Below are 19,886 nucleotides of genomic sequence, written 5' to 3'. Positions count from 1 at the left end.
TATAAGGATGCCACCATCTCGGTTCCCCGAGGCAATGATAATCATAAGACAATAACAAAACATACTTAAAAGTATATAATGTTTAAAGTGATTACATAGCAATTCCAAACGATAAAAGAAATACAAGATTCTCATACGGTCTCTTCACTAAAACTATCAAAGCTATAAAACATCGTCGACACAAATGAAGACTTCTAATCGCCACGTGATGACTCATCCCGGCTATCCCATACGCGTCATATCATACCTGCTCAATAACTGCTCACCACCCCGAATGGATCACCACAATTTTTAAAACATTTAAACGGGGTCGATCTAATCACACAATTCAATATATATCAACAATAAGATAAATGTACGCTTTAACCGTCACACACACAACCACACCAATTCCAACAATCTCAATCACCGACGTCCACCGGACCACCACCGCCATGGGGGACCGCAGCCGTACCCACCAAATCCCCGCTCCTCATAATGAGCGATAACCCCGTCCATTAATGTGCACATCCCTTCTGTGGCGGGTTCCACAGAAGGCAAAACTAGGGCGTGAAGCCACTCCCGCAAGTGACCTCACTCGGTAGAGGACACGCCTCGAGAACCATAGACAAACAATCACAACCACAATCACAACCGTCACAATACAATTACTATATCAAACAATCAATCTCAACACATCAACAATCATCCCATTATGGGACTAATACTGAGTAGGAAATCCTACCTGGAACAAAGAACACAATCGACGGTCTCAACAACAAATTGTATAAAAAGCCTCTTCTACAAATTCTTCTCCTATCATACATACACATAATCACTACCAATCATTATCTACAACAAAACCCCCAATCCCAAAATTAGGGTTTAACGAAACTTGACGAAATACTATAAAATTGGTATGAAGATCTTACCCTCGACGCAAGGATCACAAATGTATAAAGAACGATGGAATCCGACCTCTCAAGCTCCGGGATTTGTCAACAACACGGATGAATGCGAAGAACGTAACTTGAATCTCTCTTTTAATGTTATTAGGTTTGTAAAAGTATATTATGAAAGTGACGGAAAGATTTATATATTAATCCGTGTTATTAACAAAACCCGTCGAATTATCACCCGCTAACCGAGCTACTCGATCGAGTAGCTAAGGTACTCGATCGAGTGCCCCCTTACTCGATCGAGTATCCTAGTTACTCGATCGAGTACCCAACAGGTCAGAAACTATTTTAAAACGCAACTCACCCTTACTCGACAGAGTAAGGCCTACTCGATAGAGTACCCAAAGACTCATAAATACGGAGTATTACACCAGTACCCCTCCTATTATAACATTGCTCAACAAGAGTATATCAACCCTAGAGGCCCTCACCCATCTTGGGCTCAACCGCACCTTTTGTTCCCTAACCAAAGGAACTAAGACGGAAACTTTGGCGGCCAAGGTGGAGGATTCTTTGGCCAAGGAGGAGGGTATGACCAAGGAGACTCTAGCGGGCGTGGATACCGCAATGATGATGATGACGAGTGAAAGGGCAAGAGGTGTTTACCACACCACCTCCAATTGTATGATACTCTTTCTTTTCCTTTTCCTCATGTATAGTTGTATTGCATTTCCAGTTATCTTACATTTAGTCGCATTTGTATTATATTCCATATTGCATTAGTTAGTTCATATAGTATAATTGCATTGTAACATAAATAGATTAGTCTGCATTGTGATATATTTCATATAGTTAGTTGCATTCACAAATGACCAAACCTATTCATTTCTATACTAGAAATAGTGCTTAAATCGGTTTGGGGAAGTTTGATCATAGGTGAAAACATGCATCATATAGTATAGTTTAGATTGCATTCATTTGTTATATATGTTATACAGAATTGCATTTAGTTAGAACATGCATTCATTCATATCATTGCATTTATTTCCATAAATTCAAAAATCCAAAAAACATGTACTTTCTTTTTCATTCCTACTCCTACATGTACATTGAGGACAATGTCCAAAATAAAGTGGGGGATGGGAATTTATATTCCAAAATACATAAAAATTGAAAATTTTCGAAAAAACTCAAAAATATGTTCTTTAATTTCATAAAAACAAAATCCATAAAAATTTAAAAATTTCAAAAACCAAAAACATGTTCTTTAATTTAGTAGTGTATAATTGTATATACTTGTGTTTTTGTGCTCTTCTCACATAGATACAACACTACATTTGAGGCATCATCAAGGGAATGTGAAGACCGCTTGGTATGATCGCTCTAATCCTTATTTCCCTTCCATTTCTTTTCATTACTCATATGAGGAGGATGGGCTTACATGTCAAGGAGGATGTGGTGTGTTTTGTTGTTGCGGTTTGTGTACCTATGTGTTGTTAGGATTTTGCATTTAGTTTATGTGGCATCTTAGTTGATAGAAGCATATGCATTAGAGTTGTATATATGTTAGTTGCATCATGGCATGTATTTGCATGGTTAGAAAATTTTGTGAAAATGCCTATTTGGGAGGTTTGACAAGTGTATATAAGGCCCTTGTAAATAATTTTTCTCCTTGAGACTTTGCTTGCTAGAATACTCTCAAGACACCCTAGGATGTCTCATACTAGTATCTTTTGACCCATGGACTAAGGCCTAGTCAAGAGTACCTTGTGGAGTGATAACTCCTTGGCTACCGTTTATTCCAAGGTGACCTTTGAAACCATGTAACCGTTCTTACACTTCTATCATCATGTTTTGCCAAATACAACGAGAATGGGTACAAAATCTCCAAATTGAGTTCAAGTACCAAAATGAAAATCAAACAGTTTGCACAAATTGCATCAAAGAAAAGAGGAGTACAAAAATGAGAACTCCTAAGCTTCAATAAAAGCACCCTCGTTACAAATTGGGGTGACTTCGAAAATTGTTCAAAAAAATGCAAATATCGAAAATTTTGCCAAGTATCAAAAATGCCAATCATCAAAGAAATGGCAACGAAATGTTCTCAAAAGTCAAATACCACAAGAAATTGGGGGGAAAAATAAATCAAAAAGCAAACTACAAATGTGAAACTCATACACTTTGAATCCCTTTTATCCATTGATCTTATTTGTTGCATCAGGGAAAGGGGACGACCCTTCTTCTTGTCTAGGCAAGAGGGGGAATTCTGCGATCCTATAGTGTTTCTAATACCATAAGGAGACTACTCTTGACAAAAGCATTTAACGATTGTGGACAAAAGTACCCTAGTTTGACACAACTTGGAGGTGATTGGTTGGTATCCTTTTATGTTGGGAAATGTGTCCTCAACAATAGTGCGATCACATGATTTAAATATCATTATTAAATCTCATTTTAAGAATACATGTGGGATGTAATATTTTACACCAACTGTCCACACATATCGGTAATGATTGGGTCGACTAGAGTTTGACATTATTGTCGTGCGACGGTGGTGATCTATTGATCCCCTTAGGTCATACCTATAGGGAAATACTCTTAATTGATTATTTAATTAATCGTATACCGATACGAGTTAATTAAATTGCTTAAAATTGACGGATGATTTTGTGAGTATAATTTACGTATCTTACTGTAAATATGATTAAATGAGACACGGTCTAAGTAATCGAATTGTTTTATTACTTAGATGAAATCATTGTTTACAGAAACAATTGAAACGGAATGAATAAATTATTATAAATACAGAATGTAGTAATTTATAATTTGGAAACATTTTTGGTACGAGTAATTACGAATTACTAGTCGATTTTGTAAATGACATATTTTATGAGTATGTTGATTTTTAATAAGTTAAAAATACATTACATTGTGACATGTCATGTAACATGTTACATGTGACAAATTGACAAATGACAAAATAAAATGGACCATCCATTTTATAATGAAAGTGCCGAAATTATGGAGGGAGTTAGTGGAGAAATTGTGTTAATTGTTTAAGTGGAAAACACAATGATGAAAGCTAACAAGTAGCCATGCAAACCTAAGCTTTTGAGAAGAGCAAAAATAAAAAGCATTGGGCATACTACCCAAGGCCTTTTTTCGGCCAACCATATGAGAAAAGAAAAGAGAGTTTTTCTTTTCAACATTCATTCATCATTTTGGATACAAAATTTTCTAGAGTAAGAAAATTAGAAACTCTCTACAATTTGTAAAATTCTAGAGAAATAAAATCTCACAAAATACCACCTCTTTACCGAAATTTTCAAGAGCTAAAATACAATTTATTTTGTGTCAATTTTATAGTAAAACTAATATTATTACTAGATCTAAATAATATTGGTTATTATGAGTTTCCTTGGGTATATGCTTTTGGGAGAGGTTCTAATTTGAACCTTGTTCATCCAATATTTGGAAGCTCAAGAACAAGTGAGTAGGTGAACTCACTTTGTGCCCATAAATCCGAAAATAACAATGTAAGATGATGGTTTCTTCTTTATATTGTTTATTAGTTTGCATGCATAAGATCCACCATTTAATTTTATGACAAATTAAAATAAAACATATATGAGTATGTTAAGTATATAGATCTACTTTTCTTTCAATCGGTATCAGAGCCATGGTTGTTTGCATGCAAATCGGTTAAAAGTTTTTCCGAGTTATAAGAATAACATATAAAACTTGTATATTTTGTGTTATTATGATATATCACGAAATTAATTTATGCATGTGAAATTTCGGGTCCTAAAATGTTTTTAGGATATTTTGGTTAATTTATGGATTTTTATTGTTCATATTATACAATAATGACATTAAAAATATGATTTTATGAATAAAATGTCATTTTCGGACTAAAAATAGCTATACTTTGAATTTTCCAGTAATTTTTGGATATGTTGTCACATATATTATTTTGAGATGACCTGTAAATTTTCATAATTTTTGGACTTCTTATGCTCGAAAAATGGATTTTTCATCATTAAAATCGATTTTAAGTGAAAAATAGATTAATATGAGATAAATTTCGAATCTGGTCATATAAATTTAGTATGTTATCACATGCAATTTTACAAGATGTGTGTAAAATAATAGGCTATAGTGAAGGCTTTTTGCATGATTTATGGATTTTTGAAGAAAAATGGCATGAATAGTGACTTTATTAGTGAAATATTGATAAAACATACTCCATGACTAAGGAAAAACGTCCTATGTTGCATTTTATTATCTTTTTCAGATCTAAAATTGAAATGTTAATGAATATAATTTTTCTCATGTTTTTATGATTATTTTGTTAAAAACCGATAAACCGCAACATTGTTTTTCCGAAAAATTTCAAAATTTTTAACCTAAGTTTTTGAACATTATGAGTGGCATGGTATTTTTCCAGAATGTTCATGAGTTTAAATTTCAAATTTCAAATTTATTTGAAAGTTTGTGATTTATTTGAAGTTTATAGCATTTTATTATAATTTTAAGTCCATTATGAACAAATTTTAGTAATATGAGTTAATTATGGTCAAATAATTAGTGAAGACTAAATTTTGAGTCCTAAGTGGTTAGGGTAATTAACTTATGCATAAATATGAATTTATGTAATTTTTGTGATTATAAAATGTTGAAATCACGCAAATCCGTAAAAACCGAGTAATATACGATATTGGCTAATTAAAGGCGATTTAGCATAAAATTGGGCATGTTCATACATATTATAATGCTGCATTTTCTTTATGATTGTCATAATTTTATTTATGTAATTTTGAATTATGTAATTTTTACTTAGTATGGCCTTAGTTTTTAATTGGTATTACCCGAAATGTATGGGAATATCGATTCGGTTGTAATTTTTTGTGATCTCGTATCACCGTTTTGTAATTTAATAGATTTATTTTATTTTAGTTACAAATGTATAATAGGAAATTATGTAATTTATTATGTAATTTTATTCATTTCGGAGTTCCCAAAGACGGATTTCTTCAAGATGGCGATACATAAAGACGGTGTTACCTCGAGATGCGTGCCACAACCGAAGATCAAGGGACCAATGGAGTTGGTTTCCGAATATGTAATAGTTAATTAGATTTTCTATTTTAGGAAGGCCATACTAGGATTTTTTTTTTTTTTATGCTTTGCATTTTATTTATATGTCACATGCATCGCTAAATCGCCATAACTAAAACATGCATCATCATCTAATCGAGTTTATCGACCGTGTCAATTGGAATTATCGTAGTTCACCGCTTTAGTTCACTTAAAACGTGATAGATAATAAATTGACATGACCTCTCCCTAAAACAATTAATTGAGACATAGCCTTACTAAATAGTAGAAACCATGAAAACCTATTTCGTGAGGGAGTGCACTCGGCCACACCGGGGTACAAACCTTGTTACGTAGGGGAAGTGGGTGATAAATGTCTATCCACCGAATTCAAGTTAATGTGGGTTTGGATCATGGACACATTTATTCGAAATTTGGATTGAACTCAACAAAAGTTTTTCGATAAGGGTTTTATCGGCCACACCGTCCCCTTGTTGTATGTGTTTTGGGCTAAAGATAAATGTTAATGTAATATTATCGACCAAGAGTTCTAAAAGTAGAATCGATTAAAGGGTTAATCCACCGAGTTATATTGATAAGGGTTTCATCGGCCACACCGTGCCCAAGTTAATATGAATTTGGGTCTTGGAATCATTTACCATAGTTGGGTAGAGGTCACTATGTAAATGCTTTACTTGTTGTTTACAAGTATTAATAAAACGATAAATGTTAAGTTTTCCACTATTCCGTTGTTATATTGTTCTATTTCTTTACCACAATTCATATACGATATCATTTCGATTCAAAACTCCATTAAAACATCGTATCTAAAGACAAAATTTGAATTTTATTCTAAAGACCTCGAATGAACCATTGCTAAGGATCTCTTGTAAAGAGTATAGATTAAAGTTATTCATTATCGAACAGGTTTTTGATTCTTGACTAACACTTCTACTTACAATGGATTATGATTCATATACTTAATTGAATTAAGTACCTTGAAGCGATAAATTGTTTTGGTAATTAGTTTTGTCAGAATTCGTAATTGACCAAAATATCGCAACCACTTCAATGAAAGTAATCTTTATAAGATTCACCTTTGCTTCTCTAAGTAAAGACTCATTGAAATGAGTGGGAGCATTCTTTTAAACCGTTAAGATAAGGACGAGGTTAAAGAAGTAAAATTAGAATGGAATTGATACAAGGTTATGTTAAAGGTAAAGTTGTTGAGAATGACGATACTAAACCTATCAATCCCGACCGATAAAGTTTCCGTTGTCTTAAATGTTGGACACGAGAAAGGAAACTACCCCAAATTATTGAAGAATCAACAAGTTAGTTGTGGGACATCTAATGGGACCTGCTTCTTTAAATGTTTATTTGATTAAACATAAAATTTTGCTAGTGCTACTTCGTCAATATTAGAAACCAATGGAGGTTTTCATCATTGTACTTGATACATAGGATGCTTAGAATATGACGACTAGCAACAATAATGTCGAGAGATAGAGTAATTGTGTACTCAATCTAGTTTTTGGATTTAAAGTTGCACTTAATTGTGACTATTAAGTGCATAAACTCTAAATAAGAATATAAACTTGTTAAGATACAAAAGAGGTTTCACTTTTGTGATCCTATACACCACGATTTGATGTATGGCTAGCCCATTATCAAGGTGATAATATTCTAAACCAAACTAGAATGATATATCATAAAGATGATGCAAGACTCAAATTGGTAACCCAAGATCAAACCTTAGATTTTGGAATGATAAACGCAAAGAGTTATCGAGTACTCTTGAAACCATTAGATTGTTAATGGTATATGCGTATCTTGTATTCAAAGCAAGATGTCTCGTGCCTTTTGGTTGAAAAGGAGATCGAGGTTGTAAATCATTGATCCAAAATAGGTTGATCATTTTCTTTTACCAACGATTTAAGTTGACGCTAATGTGTTCACTTAATAAGGTAAATAGAAAAATCTTTGAATAAGTTTAAAGAGTTCAAGGAATCACGATTTAGTCGTGATGGGATTATCAAAGTGAAGACTTTGATATAAGCCAAAGGAAATGTGATATAGTATCACAAGTTAATCTCTCTTAGCACGCATTATGGGGTAATGTATGATTGAATAAGAATTCAAACGCTATTCGATAAGGTTTAGACTTCGATCAAGTTACTTTGAGTTACTTGATCCTTTTGGGGATTTTATCATTTTGTCTAGATTATTTTTCCACTAAATCGAATCATATGAGATATGAAATGGTAAAGGTTGCCGAAATAGTTTGTAAGTTTTCACAAGAAACAAATGCTCATTTTTCCCCTTTTCAATTATCACGAGTACGACGGGTTTGCGGCTCGTGAAGCTGTCTTTCTAAAATACAAGTTTATTTCTAGAAGACAGAGTGGGAGAAATTATTCAAGAGCCACAAAGAATGCCACAGAGAATGTTATGTCGCAAGAAACTGGTCTTTCTTGGCTACATGAGACGTTTTGTGTAAGACATTGTTTCTTCAAAACCTAGGAGCTTAAATTCGTCACTTGTTAAAAATGATGAATTCATGCTACTTTTAAGAAAGTAAAGAGCTTATAACTTACAAAAGAAATTGTTTGATTCAAGTTAATTACTTCTAGAAAGTAATGAACATATGACTTACATAAGAGTGTTTAAGTCACAACTCAATACAAGGCTTAGAGCCATGAAAATCCGAAACAAAAGGGCTTGATTAGTGACAAAGGGTTTTGCACTAATAAAGAGAGATTTCAAAGCAAGATTGGTTGCAAAGGGTTTTGCACTAATTGAAAAGCTTAAGTCTATTTGGATCTTCTTAGGGATTGTGTTTCATTATGAGGATACGCATACAGCATGTGAATCTAAAACCCACTTCTTCAAAAGAAGGAATGTATTCAATACATGTCATGAGTTTTATAGATTCTTGCAATCCTAAGATAATGTGCAACTTAAGAGATGGTCTTAAGTAGGACATTAATGAGTTAGAATCAATGTTTTGATCATGTTATAAAACGTTTCTCGATAAGTCGAGAAGTTGTGTTTATACATGGAGTTTAGTGGGAGTTACGGAAATTTTTATTAGTCTTATATGTGTATGACATATTGATCATTGCGAGTGATTTAAGACTTTTGGAGTATTATAATACATCTTGAATATCCGGTTTTATGAAGATAAATCCACATGATATTAGCGTCAATAAGAAGTCTTATGTTGATAAGATTCATGACTAGTTCAATTAAATTGAACATATTTGATTGATTTCATTTGCTTCCGCTGCCGGATCAATTAAATGAGTAATGATGTATAACACTTCATATACTTTGAGTATGGTGAGTTGTTTTCAAAATCGAATTTAAGTAATCTTTGCCAAGTAAGCCATAAAGATTACCCTTAAGTGCTTGCAGAAGCATTAAGGCATTAAAGCAAAGTGTTTAAGATGCAATTTTGTGTAAGGGTGTTACACAAGTGACAATTGACAATTGAGATTGCGCATGGTTTCCGACAAAACCATAATCAAAACACTTTTGGATGGTTAAGATACCATTGTGGTTATGTTATTTAAGAAATAGATTTTCTAGAATCGTTCTAGGAAATAAAGAACAATGAGAGATATTTATAACGGAAATTGAGTACACTTGCAATCATGAGATGTGCAAGAAGGATGAGTCCCGCACACTGTGAAAACAGTGGGAGCTATTCTTAGGCTAAAGGGCCTATGTCTTGATTGGATCTCGACACGTACTCAGAAAGTTTTGTAATGCAAATGTATACATTACAAAGGAAAACGAGGATGTAGTAAGGTTGAGTAAGGTACAAGAAATTGATAAAACCTACTAACCAAAGCCTTCTCAAAGGCTAAACATGATGAGTCATGTCATTTCAATTGAATTGAAATGAACAACTACGTACAAGATCAAATTAGATTATAAAACATGAAATAGTAATCAGGCATTGACTATTCATATGTGATAATCGCATTTGTCGTTCGAGTTTTACTTTAAAACTCTTTTATTATACTTTGTTACATCCAAACGGGTTGTAGAGACAACATTGAACCCCGTTAAAGTTAACACGGATTAACATAGTATTAGCCCATAGTCGCTTGTATGAAGTGACGTCTCGAAGTGACTAGAGTGTGATACGATTGATGGCAAGTTCAAGTGCCATAGAGTCATGTGAGATGACTAGTCGATCACATAGGCAGACTGTTAGGAACACTTTGTCGGGCCTTATGACCGCTTATAGAGTTCTGGCAATTTATATAGCCTGGTCGTGGCGAGAGCTGCTATAGTATTCTAATGAGTCGATTCTTTTGACTAAAGACTGTTCGCCTAAGATGGCACAGTTTCAGATTAACTTTGATTTGTGTTACTACGACCTTCGTAAATGGGGTCAAATGGGCATATTTTGGGTTATGATGGCTGTGGCTAGTCGAAGGGAATAAGTGCGATAGGAATTGTCCACCCCCTTGTCAGGGTTAAAACAATATCTCAGGGCCACTCGAGGAGTAATGAACTGGAAATGCGTGGCCACGCTCGGAAGGTATCTATGATAGATAAATCCGGTCAATCAGTTATTCTCCAGATCGAGGAAACCACTCTCGATATGATCACTTGCAAGTACGACCCGAAAGACACCTTGCATTGAGTGGGAGATAGTAATAGGACAAGAGAATTGGTGACGCACACTTGTCGAGGACAAGTGGGAGATTTGATACTGTCGTTTCGTACCAAAAATAAAATACCTAAGTACTACTAACAGAAGTCAGCGGTAAGTAGGGTCGATCTCCACAGGGAGGCTAAGTTACTATCTATCTGTTTAATTCGGTCTGTCAGGGTGTCACAGAAATGGGGGTTTTGAATTGATTTAACTAACTAGAGACTAAAGCGAGGGAAATGAATAAGAGAAATTAACAGCAAGAGAAAAGGGAGTATGCTAGGGGTCGGTCTACCGTGGCAGCTATCAGATCTTATACTATCGGGAATACTAAGGCGATTAGACTATTGATAAGAAGAGCTATGGTCGTCACCTTTCGGTCCTTAAACCGCCCTAGAGCGTAAAATGACTTAACTTTCGCCCTCACCGCAATACCCTATTGTAATTAAGCAAGCCTTCCCTTCCAATCTTTCGATCTAGGTCGGGGTTAACTAGATTTATGGTCTCCTGCATGCATTCATTCGACCGGATAACAGTTAAATTGCCTAATACAATTCTTATCGCAAGACTAATCTATTTAATACAGTTAAAGCATGCTACCACGGCTTCCCTAATCCTAACATACAAGGGAGAATTTAGCTAGACATGGAATTAATAAGAACAATAAATAAAGAGGGAGAGGGAATAAAAACCATTAAATAAAAAGAGAGGAAGGAAGAAAGAATTACTGAATTAAAGAGATCCTAAATGAACAGAATAAAAGTAATAAAGATGTATAGAGAAAGGGAGAAGAGCAACGTGATCCTTGGATGATTACAAATGACAACCTTTACTCCTATTTATAAGAAAATAGGAGTAGGATCAAACCTAATGACGGAATTAGAGCTTAAAAGCCCAGCCCGTAGCAAAGTCCACTCGATCGAGTGGACTAAAACCACTCGATCGAGCAAACCCAGTCAGAAACTGCTCGATCGACTAACAATGTCCTCGATCGAGTAAGTGCATAAAAAGAACTGGTCGATCGACTACATAGTCTACTCGATCGACTGATTATTGACTCCTAAACCACTCGATCGAGTAATAAATCACTCGATCAAGCGAAACTTCACTTCAGCAGCTCATCATTCTTGTCAATTTGACTTTGACTTGTCCTTTTAGCGCCCAAAACACCTTCACGCATCCCAAGACAGCAATATTTCCCGCTCCAAATCTACTCTTCTTCCAAATGCATGCTAAATGGACGGTAAATGACTTGATTTCGCTACTTTCGGGTTCATTCCTACAAATAAGACAAAATACACCAAAGTAGCATGTTCGGGGCATTTCGTAGCATAAAACCACGATAAAAGCATAGAAATACGTGCGTAAAATAGGCTAAAAAGACTATATAAAATGCACGTATCAAATCTCCCCAAACCAAACCTTTACTCGTCCCCGAGTAAACTAAAATGCAACTAAAGGAACGGAAAAAGATAACTCAGAGCCAGCTACAAATGCCCACTTAAGCCAATTTAATGCAAGCAAACTAACACTTATAGCTAAACAGTCAAATGCAAACGAGTTATAAGATGTTTATAAATAAAGCTGAACCGTCGACCTTGCAAGACCTTTAATAGTGGACTCTCACGGGTCACTCTTTCTCTCATGAAGCAAAGGGTGAACATATATATGTAAGAGAGAAAGAAAAATAGTCGCTCACCTAAACTACGACCCACATAAACATGCATGCAACTAATATGATAGACAATTCTAACTACCAAACATACATTCCAACCAAACGAGGTCCTGTCACAGCCGAGGGCTTACAAAAATATGGTAAAGTGAGGCAATGGGTAAGAAAAGGCAAAACATGTTATGGGAATGTGGAGGTATAGGTGATCAAGCTAGTACCTAAACAGAACCATATGAGACATATCCATTTCCAACTCAATTATGAATCTAAGCACATGCCCTTCAATTGGCATAAAATCTCACCAAACCAAACTGAACTAACTCCTCAAATGATAAAGATAAAGCATAGGAGTGAAACCGACTAACAAACAACATCTTTTTTTTCTTTTTTCAACTTCTTTTTCACGTTTTTTTTTTCTCTTCATCATCCTCCCTTTCTTCATAGATTACCAACTCCGATTCAATAGAATATGCGCCAATATTTGATACTATGAAATATATACCGCAAAACAACAATCTAAACTAGCTCGACAAGGCAGGCTAAATTTGGATGTAGCTAAAGGGTCAACTGGCAAATTTGGCTAATGTGGAGTTTATGGGTAAAAATGAAAGAAAGGGAAAATGTAAGCACCTCCCTGAATGTGACACCAACCACTAACCCGAATGTATGACGGCAAAAAGCAATTGAATCTCATATATGTGCAAATTGATGAACATGTTATGCAAGGAGTAACTACTCACAATCCTACATGAAACTGGTCATAAATGACACCAGTTTATAAGGCTCTAATCCCTTAGAATTTATAAGTAGGTTGCCAAAATTTCAGGTCAAGTCTATTCGTTCAGCTAAATTAAACATTAACTCGTAGACATGCAAAAGACAAAGCTAAAAGATAACAGTTTAATGCAAGGCTTAAGCAAAAAGACAAATGCAGTGCAATATCATCATTGAAATCTACCGTTCCGACTCAACCTATATGCTAAAATAAACATGAATTTTTTGAATTTTTAACAATTTTTGAATTTTTATGTGATTTTATGACTTTTTTATGAAATAAATAACAATGCAAGCATAAATTAAACGTGATAACTGAAATGCAATGAAAACAAAATGCAGACACAGATATGGATGCATAACCTCCCCAAACCAAACTGTACAATGCCCCCATTGTACCAAAACATGGAAAGGAAATGCAAACTGAAAGGAGAAAGAGAGTGAATACGGAAAAGCTTACAAGATAGCGCGAATAAGGGGACCTCCCCTAACCGACCATGAAATGGGAGGTTGCTAAGGGCCGGAAAACCGTCTCAGGAAGCTAATCCAAGTCAATAACACTCGATCAAGAGGAATAGTGGCTGATCGAGTAACATAGGCGTCTAAAACTGCTCGATCGACTGGAATAGTGGTCGATCGAGTGGTTCTCTAATCTGCAGGTGGTCGATCGAGTACAATTTCACTCGATCGAGTGAATATAGCAGCAAAAGTTCTCGATCGAGTACAAAAAGTACTCGATCGAGTAATCCCCAGTGCATACCTGCAAAAACGCGATAAAAACAGCCCGCAACTAACAAAGACAAGCTTACTGAGAAAGTTTTATGGTATAAGAACCATTTATTACAACTGAAATAAAATAAAAATGCAAAATAAAATCGCCGGGTTGCCTCGATCGACTAACAATGTCCTCGATCGAGTAAGTGCATAAAAAGAACTGGTCGATCGACTACATAGTCTACTCGATCGACTGATTATTGACTCCTAAACCACTCGATCGAGTAATAAATCACTCGATCAAGCGAAACTTCACTTCAGCAGCTCATCATTCTTGTCAATTTGACTTTGACTTGTCCTTTTAGCGCCCAAAACACCTTCACGCATCCCAAGACAGCAATATTTCCCGCTCCAAATCTACTCTTCTTCCAAATGCATGCTAAATGGACGGTAAATGACTTGATTTCGCTACTTTCGGGTTCATTCCTACAAATAAGACAAAATACACCAAAGTAGCATGTTCGGGGCATTTCGTAGCATAAAACCACGATAAAAGCATAGAAATACGTGCGTAAAATAGGCTAAAAAGACTATATAAAATGCACGTATCAAGATTGTTGGGAAATGTGTCCTAAACAATAGTGCGATCACATGATTTAAATATCATTATTAAATCTCATTTTAAGAATACATGTGGGATGTAATATTTTACGATCAATCGGTCCACACATATCGGTAATGATTGGTGACTAGAGTTTGACATTACTCGTCGTGCGACGGTGGTGATCGATTGATCCCCTTAGGTCATACCTATAGGAAATACTCTTAATTGATTATTTAATTAATCGTATACCGATACGAGTTAATTAAATTGCTTAAAATTGACGGATGATTTTGTGAGTATAATTTACGTATCTTATTGTAAATATGATTAAATGAGACACGGTCTAAGTAATCGAATTGTTTTATTACTTAGATGAAATCATTGTTTACAGAAACAATTGAAACGGAATGAATAAATTATTATAAATACAGAATGTTGTAATTTATAATTTGGAAACATTTTTGGTACGAGTAATTACGAATTACTAGTCGATTTTGTAAATGACATATTTTATGAGTATGTTGATTTTTAATAAGTTAAAAATACATTACATTGCGACATGTCATGTAACATGTTACATGTGACAAATTGACAAATGACAAAATAAAATGGACCATCCATTTTATAATGAAAGTGCCGAAGTTATGGAGGGAGTTAGTGGAGAAATTGTGTTAATTGTTTAAGTGGAAAACACAATGATGAAAGCTAACAAGTAGCCATGCAAACCTAAGCTTTTGAGAAGAGCAAAAATAAAAAGCATTGGGCATACTACCCAAGGCCTTTTTTCGGCCAACCATATGAGAAAAGAAAAGAGAGTTTTTCTTTTCAACATTCATTCATCATTTTGGATACAAAATTTTCTAGAGTAAGAAAATTAGAAACTCTCTACAATTTGTAAAATTCTAGAGAAATAAAATCTCACAAAATACCACCTCTTGACCGAAATTTTCAAGAGCTAAAATACAATTTATTTTGTGTCAATTTTATAGTAAAACTAATATTATTACTAGATCTAAATAATATTGGTTATTATGAGTTTCCTTGGGTATATGCTTTTGGGAGAGGTTCTAATTTGAACCTTGTTCATCCAATATTTGGAAGCTCAAGAACAAGTGAGTAGGTGAACTCACTTGTGCCCATAAATCCGAAAATCACAATGTAAGATGATGGTTTCTTCTTTATATTGTTTATTAGTTTGCATGCATAAGATCCACCATTTAATTTTATGACAAATTAAAATAAAACATATATGAGTATGTTAAGTATATAGATCTACTTTTCTTTCATTTTAGACTTAGTAGCTTGGAGAAACAATATCTATGATGGAGTGTGTACCCTTGAATTGCTTCCCCCTTAGATGATTTCCGCCACTTAGATGAGGAAAGTGGCTATTCTTTTGTAGATGCATCCATTACTTGTTTTGTGTGCTTAATGCTTGGATGCATCGCCATTTTGGCAAGCCCCACCTTGCCTTGAAAGAAGGCATCTTACCTCATATATGTCTTGTTGTGAGTTGAAGGGGCGGAGTGAGAGCCGCTAATTGTCTCACATCGGTTATATTATTAGGATAGTTTAAATAAAGGTCTAGTTCTAGTCACCTCTTTACTCGGGACGAGTAAAGGTTCGGTTTGGGGATGTTTGATGTGACTCTTAATTGTGCACATTTAGTCCCTTAATTGAACCTATTTTGCATACTATTATAACATTTCATGGCCATTTTATCCGTCTAATCCTTTCTATTTTGCTTTCCTAGTGCATTTTATATGTCTTATAGGAAAGGAGATAATGAGGCGGAATTCCCATCTCTTGTTCATATTCGAAAGCTTTTTGACGATCTTAGATGGACTAGTATGAAGAGGAGGCAAGAACGATGACCAATGAAGTATGAATAAAGAGTATACGTAGATCATGCGTTTCTAGAGCAAGAGGTGGAAAACTATATGAAGATCTGTGCGTCCTAAGCACAAGACGGGCGGATTGCCTGGTCCAGATCCGAGCGGCCCGAGCACAGGACGAGCGGATCTAGCACCTTTGATCCGAGCGTCTTCCCTGCAAGACGGGCGGATTCCTTCACAGACTGACCGTGCTTCAAGCTGATCTGAGCGGATCGTGGTAGGACTAGCCACGTGATATGCGCATTTCCTTTGGGACTTGCATTTCCCTACTCAACACTTAGTAATGCTATTTACTAATCTACCCTTGCTTAACTTAATGATGTACCACTATATATACTCCATTTGTAATAGTAAAGAGATTAAGTTCCCTTAGCTTAGAAGAAGCCCTCTTGGTGGAGGCAAGGTCCCCTTGGATTAAATCAATCTCTCTTAGATAAGATTAGGAGTAGATTAGAATAGATGAATCTCAACCATTCCACATTAATCTTTCCTTAATTATTGTTCATGGTTATTATTAATGGGTAATTGAAGATTATTGGGTTATTATTTGGAGAATTGACAACTCTTCATCAATCAATCAAGTTCTCTTCTATTATTCTTTCCTTTCCATTTATCCATCTTAAGTTTGGTACAATTACTTTACTCTTTACTCTTTATTGCTTATTTCCTCATTCTCTTATCATGTTTATACTTGTTGTGATGATTGACGCCATTAATGACATGTTTTCGATGATAATTTCTGAGTAGTTTCCTAGCTAGGATTAATGTGGAATTAAGGGAAACCAACATGGGGATTGATTCATGCTTAATCTAATATGTCTTCATAATTATTTTGCTTGCTTGTTGTGATTTCAACTTATGCACATGTTATGTTTGATGAAATGCGAGCCTATGAATCCTTGCATTTTTACCCATCACCTACCTCTTCAATGAGGCTTGTAAGCATATAAACCAACTCGAGCCTCATTAGACCATGCATATAGTTAGATAGGAAGGATTAAGTCGACTTGTAGGTGTTGTACAATCTAATCGATTCGGCTCCGGGACCCAAACCTTCTTAGACATTGTAAGCTTATACACCAACGCGATCCCATCATAACAATAAGTGCTTGCTATATAATTCAGAACATGTTTGTATGATCTACTCCAATGAATACCCTATGAACCCACGATATCCTAGCACTTTTAGTTATTTGTTCACATCTTTTGATTTATTGCTTGCTTTACTTTATTGCTTTTACTAGTTTAGACTCAACAACTACAAACCCAAATCAATTGTGACACTTGCATAAATTGAGATAGATAGACTTAGAACCCAAAGGACACCGTCCCGTGGATCGACCTCGACTTAACCACTAACTAGTTGTTTGTTGAGAATATAAATGTGATTGATGAGAACCCCAACGACACTCTTCATCACTAAGGGTGTAAAATCCCATCTTAATTTTGAATTTATTTTCTGTATTTGTTTTGTAAGAATTTATGTCATAAGCATGCTCAAAACCGTTTTTTTAATCACTATTTAAAACCATTTGACGGAAACAGCAGAGAAATGACGTGAGGAAGAGTTGCATCAACTGATGTGCCTTCTGGAAAGGCCGCAGCATCTGCTGCGCCTCTTCCAGAGGTTGCCTTCAGTTGCTGCACTTCTTCTCCTTCCTCGGGTTTTTGTTCCTTTCGTCTTTTATTATTCATTCTTCGTTCTTTCCTTTATTTCACCTAATAATTTTCAAATTAGTTTTTATAAATCTTTTTCAACCTTTATCGGCTTAAATCACTTATAATTAATATTTGCGGGTTTTCGTCACAAATTCAAACCCGGGTTTTAGAGACTCGATTTATCCATATCAAGTCCCTTGAATTCGACTTTTGTATATATTTCTCTTTATTTTTCATATTTTATTTTCTATTGCTTTCAACCATCTTTAATTCAAGTTTTGTATATAAATTAATTCCGACATCGTAGAATAACCATATAACTTGTAATGTTTTGTTCGTCTTTTATCGCTTTATAACGGTTCCATATGCATGTAATATGATTAAATCACTTCTACTCGAGTTATATACCAATAATTGACATTAAATAACTAACGAACATTAACAACCCGGGGGTTTGACTTTCACAGTCAGAACCCAACTCAAGAACAGTCGCAACAAGTGATGCGCCTCTTCCAGAGGACGCAGTTGTTGCTGCGTCTGTTCTGAGTTGGCTTCTGCCTCTGAACTCTTCTCGTTTTGATGTTGGGTTTCTAATTATTATTTTAATCGACTATTATTTTTATTATCACTTTTAATTCGAAATATTTTCCATATTTTAATTTCTTCTTTTTATTTTTATTTATTATTTTTTTTCCAAATCCTTTTAGAGTATGTTTATGATGTAAATTCAAGTTTTTCAATTGTAATTTATTTATTTATTTCATATTTATCTTGTATGATTTATTTACTTGGCATTCACATGTAATTAATCTAACTTCCAACGTCGACCCAATTGAGTGCTAAATTGTTTGTTCACCGACTTATTCTATTTCTCACATGGTAGTATTAATCTATGGATGTTGCATTGCATGCATACAAATTGACAACATATCGAGTATAAACCAGTTCCCTGATCATTAGTAGAGGCCGCTATCGAGGCGGGCAGGATTAGGTGTTCAAATAAACGAGCTTCCTAATACGTACCATCACCCCTTACTCAGGATCTCTATGAACATCTGTGTTCATTGGCATCACGAGAGTCATTCTAGACGTCGAATGCTAAGGGTAATGAATTTCTTAGTGTTCATGTCACTACTTTGTGTCTTGACATGACGCGAAGTATTCGAACGGTTCCAATTTTCCATAAAATTGGTGGCGACTCAACAAATGCAGGCTTGTCAAACCTTTCACCGGTTTCAATGCCTTTCAAATCGGTAATGGCCCATGACGTGCCTCGGCCTCGCGCCTGAGTTCCGTGGGAGAAGTGACGCCGCCTCAAAATCAACGCGCGGGTGGATGTGTCCACACTTGGTCTTGCTTGTAAGGCTGTGCTTAGCTAGGACATATTTATTTACAGCTACCAAAAACAACTACAACTCCACATGTATATGAACGATGGTTCACAAAAAACTTCCAAAAGGGAAAATAGATAACTATTGATTGGATACACACAAAAATAGAAACAGATAACTATTTACCGGGACAGAGGGATTAGCTTTGTGGTAGCTTTGTGGGCTTGTACTCCTTCCGTCCTTGTCAGTAATTTATATTTGCTTTATTTCCCCTCACAAAATAAAGCAAACGTAAATAATTCACTGGAACAGAGGAGTAAGAACTTCGCTATTACAAATTTAACTCTCTATACTATTACACCATTTCAACTGCTAACTTTTAAGTTTCATGGGCTTGACAGATTCTCCACCTTAATTTTAGTTAAAAAGTCCTCTTTTTGTTGGTTTTATAACTACAACATATTTTACTTAAATCGTTATTCATTACCCTACCTTTTATCTCAAAATCATTAGACTATATTCCAAATACAAAATTTTTATTAACATGATTGCATGTCATATAGGTTTTATGCCAACACTCTTGCAAGTTGATT

The sequence above is a fragment of the Silene latifolia genome, chromosome 4, assembly GCF_048544455.1.
Source record: "Silene latifolia isolate original U9 population chromosome 4, ASM4854445v1, whole genome shotgun sequence".
In the NCBI taxonomy this organism is placed as follows: domain Eukaryota; kingdom Viridiplantae; phylum Streptophyta; class Magnoliopsida; order Caryophyllales; family Caryophyllaceae; genus Silene; species Silene latifolia.
The sequence above is the reverse complement of the archived record's forward strand: the minus strand, read 5'-3'. Positions refer to the sequence as shown.